The sequence below is a fragment of the Oryctolagus cuniculus genome, chromosome 11, assembly GCF_964237555.1.
Source record: "Oryctolagus cuniculus chromosome 11, mOryCun1.1, whole genome shotgun sequence".
Lineage (NCBI taxonomy): Eukaryota > Metazoa > Chordata > Mammalia > Lagomorpha > Leporidae > Oryctolagus > Oryctolagus cuniculus.
Window position 1 is genome coordinate 20592063 of NC_091442.1, and position 8037 is coordinate 20600099.

The window sequence follows — 8037 nt, forward strand, 5'->3', positions numbered from 1 at the left end:
AAATTCCTTTTTTTAGTTCTGGAACTACCTAAAGATGCATAATTTGTCCAGAAAACAATTATTTCACCCCAGATCATAGAACTGGAACTGCTTTTGAAAACTCTGTACTTTAGGGATCTTCCCAGGTGGAGTCTTGGGTCATTTGGGCTGCCCGGGTTCTGAGACGCCCCAGGCCAATTCCAGAAGAGGTAACTGAGGCCAGAGAAGCACAGAGACTTTCCTAAAGTCACACAGCGAAACAGTGGCAGGGCTAGGACCAGCAACTGGGCCTCCAGACTCAGGCCAGTGCTCCTGTGTTTACCCCAGGCTGCAAGATGACAGAAGGGATCAGCTGGGAGGTACCCACAGGTTGTGAGCCAAGGTTAACAGGTTCTGATTAGAACAAGGAATTCTTACTTAGACCGAGTCAGTTCTTCAGATTCCTGTCACAGAGACTCAACTGAGAGTAACTCTATTTGCAAAAGGAGCAAACGGGGATCTCAAAAATATTCAAATTATTTGCCAACATCTAAAACTGAGACCTTTTCACGTGCAAACCTAGGTTCCCAACATCTCAGAAAAATCGGAGTCTGGCGATGCAATTCTGCCTGCCGACACTTGGCTGAACTGAGCGTGTCTGCTTGAGCAGCCGCACACTCTCCTGTCCAAAACTTTCCACTGTCTTCCCAGACCTCATAGGCATTTGAGTTTGCTGCCCCTCTTCCAATGGGTTTGAGAATCCCTTCTGTAATACGATCTGCAAATGTTTGCACAAATTCTATTTGAGGCCTCCAGGGGCAGGGCGTTCACCCCCAGTCTGTGCCATTGCTGGGTGGGCAGATGGTGGCAAGGAGGGAGAGCTTGAAAGGAACATGGCTTATCTGCACCACGTCTACCAGGTCATGTTATAATGTCATTCCAGAGACTAATAAACTTTCATTGCCTCATAAACAGAACTCTCCGTGCTTGTTTTGGCCAAGGCAGATAAGAAAGCCACCACTGGCAATGATTTCACAGACGTCTAGGCCATCGAAATGAAGTCCAGATGCCACAGCGTTCCCGGCAAAGTAGTGGCCATGTTTGGATGGCCCTTTTGAAGTTTCAAAGGCAGCCATGGAAAATATCAAAAGATAATTTGTGGGTCCTACTTTAGATTCGTGAGCAATGACAGCTCTTGAATAAATGACCTTTCCGTAACATGCCAGGATGGGCCGGCTCCTGACCTTGCCAGGAGCTGTCACCCCTGTCCCTGAGAAAAGGTGGGGGAGGGTCTTTGAGCAATGCCAGGCTGCTGAGCACTTCATCAGGCTGCAGCCTGGGAAATCTGGGCAGATGTTCTTTCTAACATTCTTGGCAAGCTGCAGACTTTGGAACTTCAGAATAGCAATGGCTTTGTTCCCGCTGCGCTTATCAGTAGTACAATCTCAAAGCCAACAGAAATATGAGATGCTGGGCTATTGCATCTAGAAGGGACTTTGCATCTTTCATCTCATCCAATTGAGAAACTTCTTACAGCACCCTCATGGAGAAGGGTCAACCAGTCTTGGTGAGGGCAACAGCCTAGGGTAACAGGTCAGCAGCTCCTCCCACTGAAACTTCCGTCTCTTGCCTTTGGCTTGATCCTCTAGGGAAGAATCACTTTTATGCCGCATCTTTCTCTATAGCCATTGAGCACTACCATGCTTGCTTTCTCTTCATCTGTAGGCGAAACCTTTCCCGGTCATCCAGTCCTTCCTTGAAGGACTTGGTTTTGAGGCCTGGGCCTCCCTCCTGCAATTGGCTAGTGCCTCTCTTTAGCACCTTCTCACAACAGCCGTGACCCTTAGAGGACACGGTTCTTGCTCCAGGACCGCCAGAGAAAAAAGGCTGAGTCCAGCTGTGCCCCATCCGAGGCTCACGTTTCCCAGGATTTGCACAAAGATTGTTCTGTGTCAGCAAACAGTTTTTATTTATTTAACAAACTCAGTTCAGCTTACTTGAGCAATATTAATCCATTAAGTCCTCACAGTCCTATGAGAGAGAGGCCATTATTATTGTACAGAGATGAAAGCAAGACAAAAGAAAGTGAGGCCGGCACTGCGGCTCACTAGGCTAATCCTCCGCCTTGCGGTGCCAGCACACCGGGTTCTAGTCCCGGTCGGGGCACCGGATTCTGTCCCGGTTGCCCCTCTTCCAGGCCAGCTCTCTGCTGTGGCCAGGGAGTGCAGTGGAGGATGGCCCAAGTCCTTTGGCCCTGCACCCCATGGGAGACCAGGAGAAGTACCTGGCTCCTGCCATCGGATCAGCGTGGTGCGCCGGCGGCGGCCATTGGAGGGTGAACCAATGGCAAAGGAAGACCTTTCTCTCTGTCTCTCTCATTGTCCACTCCGCCTGTCAAAAAAAAAAAAAAAAAAAAAAAAAAAAGAAAAAAAAAAAGAAAAGAAAAGAAAAAGAAAGTCACTTGGCCAAAGCTCCAGTTCAGTGACGAGGTTGGGACCTGAACCTGGACCATGTGTGCAGCTAATGTGGGTAACCGACTGCAGCCTCTCCACGCAGTTGTTAATGTTACATAAAGGTAGAAGGATTCCAGCGAGATAGGGACACTCTTCAGTCCTCCTGAAACGTCAGCTACACGCTGAGATGCGATTTCTCAAAAGTCACTCAGTTCTGCAGTGATGGAACTGATACTTCAACTGGGTTCCAAATTCAAGGCTCTATGCCCTAGCCTAGAGCAAGCTGAATGGACTAATCTGATTTAATGGAAGTGGAAATGAATCTCCCAGGGTTGCAATGTCACAGGGATCCTATCCAGGGAAGCGAAACATATTCTGATTTTGAGACAGATGCCTATGTGGCAGGCCACTGTTCCACAGTGGGTCCCCGGCCAGAGAGAAAGAGCTACTCAATCTAAGCATCTGATTTTTGTAAGTGCATGTGTTAGGAAATACATGGAGACCTCATGAATTCATTAGCCAATAGTTCAAAAGTCATCCTGGTCTGCGCTGGGCTGAAGTGAACTGTACATTAACCCCAAGGTGGGCACACTCTTCCTTGTAAAGGGCCCTTCTCAAGGGTTGTGCAACAGCACCGTGAGCACAGCGAGTAACATAGGGTGATCCAAAGAGTTGGAGACGAATTGAAACCCAGCTCTATCATACACTAGCACCTTGCACTTCTGACAAGTCACTTCTCTGAGCCCCTGCTTCCTTGTCTATAAAATGAGGGTGTTGTGATGTCACTGAGTTGTTGTCAGGAATAAATGCAGAAAAAATATTCACAGCAGCACAACAATACAGGCACCTCACTTCAAAGGTAGTGAAATGTTTACTCCTCCCTGTAAACCCTGGCTACATGATTTGCAAATATTTATTGTCTCTTCACTTTCTTTATGATGTCATTGAAGAACCTGTAGTTTTTTAATTCTGATGAAGTCTGATTTATCTATTTTTTTTTGTTGTTGCACATGCTTTTGGTATTATATCTAAGAAGACTATGCCTAAATCAAGGTCATGAAGATCTACTCCTATTTTTTTCTAAGAATTTATAGGCTCTTGTTCAAAAAAGATTTATTTACTTGAGAGGCAGAGTTATAGAGAGAGGTCTTCCATCTGCTGGTTCACTCCCCAAATGGAACCAATGGCCAGAGCTGGGCCTATCTAAAGGCAGGAGTCAGGAGCTTCTTCTAGCTCTCCCACATGGGTGCAGGGGCCCAAACTGTTAGGCCATCTTCCACTGCTTTCCCAGGCACATTAGCAGGGAGCTGGATTGGAAGTGGAGCACCCAAGATTTGAACCAGTGCCCATATGGGATGCCAGTGCCAGAGGCAGAGGCTTAACCTACTATGCCACGGCACTGGCTCCTTTTATTAGCTCTTATGTTTAGGTCTACGGTCTGTTCTGAGTTAATTTTTGTGCATGATGAAAACGGGGTGAAATCCCATTCTTTTCTGTGTGGATATCCACAGTTCCAGCTCCATTTATTGAAGAGACTGTGGTTCCCCAGTGAATGGTCCTGGAACTGTGGTTGAAAATCAATTGGCCATAAATATGAGGATTAGTTTTTAGATTCTAGAGTCTATTCAGTTGCTTTTTTCTATGGCTATACTATACTGTCTTAATTACTTTACTCTGTAGTTAGTTCTGAAATTTGAAGTCTGAGTTTGTCTTTCCCAAGATTTGACAATTTCCATATAAATTATTGGATCAGCTTGTCAATTTCTGAAAAAAACAAACAAACAAACAAACAAACAAAAAAAACTCTGCTAGGTCTTGACAAGGATTGCATGGACTGTGTAGCTCACCTTCAGAAGTGCTGCCATCTTCATACCACTGTCTCCCAATCCATGGACAGGGGATATCTTTCTGTTTAGGTCTTCTTTTCTTTCAACAATGCTTCTTGTTTTCAGAATGTTTTGCACTTCTATTGTGGCATTTATTAATAGTTATTTCATTGTATTTGATGCTATTGTAAATGGAATTGTTTCTTAATTCTATTTTTGCATTCTTCATTGCTAGGGTTTAGAAATATAACTGATTTTTATATATTGATCTTGAAAACTGCAACCTTGCTGGATTTGTTCTAAAAGTTTTTTAGTGAATTACATATAAGATCATGTCATCTGCAGATATGGATAGTTTTACTTCTACTCCAATTTCCATGCTTCTATTTTGTTTTTCTAGCCTAACTTCCCTGGCTGGAGCATCCAGTACAATGTTGAATAGAAATGATAAGGGAAGACATGTCTCTCTTCTTCCTGACCTTAGGGGAGTTTTGAGTCTTTTACCATTGAGTATGATGTTAGCTGTGAGTTTTTCCTAGATACTGTTTATTAGTTTAGAGAAATTCCCTTCCATTTCTAGTCTGCTGAATGTCTCCACAAATTCCAACATGTTGTGCATTCATTTTCATTCAGTGCAAAATATATTTTGGTTCCTCTTCTGATTTCTTTGTTTATTCATATGTTATTTAGTAATCATTATTTAGTTTCCAAATATTTGGGGATTTTTGAGAAATCTCTTCAGTCTTGATAGCTAATTTAATCTGTGATAGAGAATGAACTGTCTATGGCTTGAATCCTTTTGAGTTAAGATTTATTTATTTATTTGACAGGTAGAGTTATAGACAATGAGATAGAGAGAAAGGTCTTCCTTCCATTGGTTCACTCCCCAAATGGCCACTATGGTCGGCGCTGCGCCAATCCAAAGCCAGGAGCCAGGTGCTTCTTCCTGGGCTCCCATGTGGTTGCAGGGGCCCAAGCACTTGGGCCATCCTCCACTGCCCTCCCAGGACACAGCAGAGAGCTGGACTGGAAGAGGAGCAACTAGGATCAGAACCCAGCGCCCATATGGGATGCTGGCGCCTAAGGAGGAGGATTAAGCAAGTGAGCCACGGCGCCGACCTCTAAGATTCATTTTATGGCATAGAAATATTACCTATATTGGTGAATGTTACTTGCATACTTGAGAAGAATTTGTACCTTTGCTGTTGTTGGGAAAAGTTCTCTCTAGAAACGTCACTGAGGTCAAGCTGGTTAATAGTAAATCTACTTCAGCCATAATTTTCTGTCAACTTATTTTTCCTTAGTCAGCCCAGGCTGCTGTAACAATACCATAGACTGAGTGGCTTAAATAACAAACATTTATTACTGGAATTCTTGAGGCTGGGAAGCCTAGGTCCAGGGTGCCAGCATGGTTGATTACAGTGAGGGCTAACTTCTGGCTTGTAGACAGTTGTCCTTTGTGTCCTTACATGGTGAGGAGAGAACCAAGCTCTTCATGTCTCTTATAAAGGTACTAATGCCATCTTGAGGGAGCCACCGTATGACTTAATTAATCTCTCAAAGGCCTCATCCCCAAATATCATCACATGGGGATTAGAGTTTCAACATATGAATTTGGGAGGAGGGGGCACATGCAGGCCTTTGTATTATTTCATCGGTTATTCAGGGAGGTATCAAAATCTCCACTACAATTGTATATTTGTCTATTTTACTTGCATTCCTTTTTTTTTTTTAATATTTGTTTATTTGAAAGTCAGAGTTTCAGAAAGAGAGATCTTCCATCTGCTGGTTCATTCCCCAAGTGGCCGCAATAGTCAAGGCAGAGCCAGGCCCAAGCTAGGAGTCAGGAGCTGGGTTTTCCACATGCAGAGACCCAAGCACTTAGGCCATCTTCCACTGCTTTTCCCAGGCCATTAGCAGGGAGCTCGATGGAAAGTAGGGCAGCCAGGACTTGAACTGGTACCTATGTGGGATGCTGGTACTGCAGGCAGCGAGTTTACCTGCTAAGCCACAAAGTCGGCCCCTTTATTTGTATTTCTACAATGTCTTCTTTCATATCTTTGATTATTTGTCACATTGGTAATAGCTGTCTTAGGGTTCTTGTCAGTTAATTCTATATCTGTGTCATTCAGGATCTATTGATTTATTTTTCTCCTGGATCTAGGATATGTTTTTCTACTTGTCTGCATGGTGATTTTTGCTGGATGCCAGACACAGTAAATTTACATTGTTGAGTGTTGGGCTTTGTTGTATTTAAGAAAAAGCAAACCAATGTTGGACTCTGTCCTGCCATGCAGATAAGTTATCCACAGATCAGTATGAAGCACACAAGCTGTACACTGAGAGCAGTCTATATTTGAAGGATAACTGAGCCCCACTACGACAGCCTGACCTTACTGAGGACCCTACACAAGGCTCTCTGTGTTCTAGCTAATGGAAACCTCACCTATTCCCAGACATGTCTTAGCTATGAGAATTCTGTGGCTTACTGTTTTCTGTTTGCTCTCAAGATGTCTCACTTGACACATGATCACGAACTCACCAAAGGTTCAAGAGGACCCTCTGCAGATCTCCTATGCTATGTCCCTGTGCCACTGCACTCTCACCCTCCCTCCCTCCCTCCCTCCCTCCCTCCCTCCCTCCCTCCCTCTCTCTCTCTCCTGTTCCTCTCTGTAAATTCAGCCTCCCCAGCCTTTCTGAACCCTGACTTCTGTCTCCCTCACTCAGGGATATGATGTTCCCCTGGTTCTCTCTCTCTGCGGCAGCCTGGAAGTGCTCTAAATAAGTAAGGGGAAGCCAATTACAGAAGTTCTCCTTGTTTGTCTTCTCTCATTTCAGTCCTGTGTTTCTTATTCTCCAATGCCTGAAAGCATTTTTCTTAGATATTTTGCCTGCTTTTCTAGTTGTTTACAGTAGAGGGTAATTCCCAAAGTGGTTAATCCTTCATGAGTGAAAGCCTGTAGCCAAGCTCTTTTCCTTATTGGTTTATTCTTCAAAATATCACTTAACTATCAGCTGATGACTTCATTAGAGATTGGTAGAGACTTTTAGAACTGGGGTGGGTGTTTGGAGTAACCATTAAGACACTGCTTGGATGTCTGCATCCATATCAGAGTGCCTGGTTTTCAGTCTTGGCTCCACTTCTGATTCCAACTTCCCACTAATACACATCCTGGGAGGGAGGCAGGAGGTGAGGCTCCAGTACATCCTGGGAGGCAGGAGGTGAGGCTCCAGTACTTGGGTCCCTGCCAGCCACACTAGAGACCTGTATTGAGCTCCATACTCCTGGCTTTGGCCTGGCCCAGTTCCAGCTATTGTGGGCATTCAGGGAGTGAATGAGTGGATGGAAGATCTTTGTCTGTCTCTGCCTCTCAAGTAAAATAAATACATAAATAAAAATATAAAAGAAAACTGTATTTGGAGTTAGTTCATGAATAATGAGTTTTATAATCCTACCAGGAAGCCAGGCTCTGTCCATATTTTTATGACTGTTGAGCTGAGATCTGCAAGGTTACCTGAAATGATTAACATGTGACTCATTACTTATGTTAACTTTTCATTTCACAAGTAGAAGTGTCCAAGATTTTGAGAAGAGTACCAAGACTATTCAAGGGGAAAGAACTGACTCTTCAACAAATGGCACTAATACCAGGAAGCAAAAGCAAAAATAGACAAATGGGATTATATCAAACTAAAAGGCTTCTGCACCACAAAGAAAATAAAACAATCACCTGGGTGAAGAGAAAACCTAAAGATGAGAAAAATATTTGCAAACTATTCATGCAGTTCCAGAATATAAA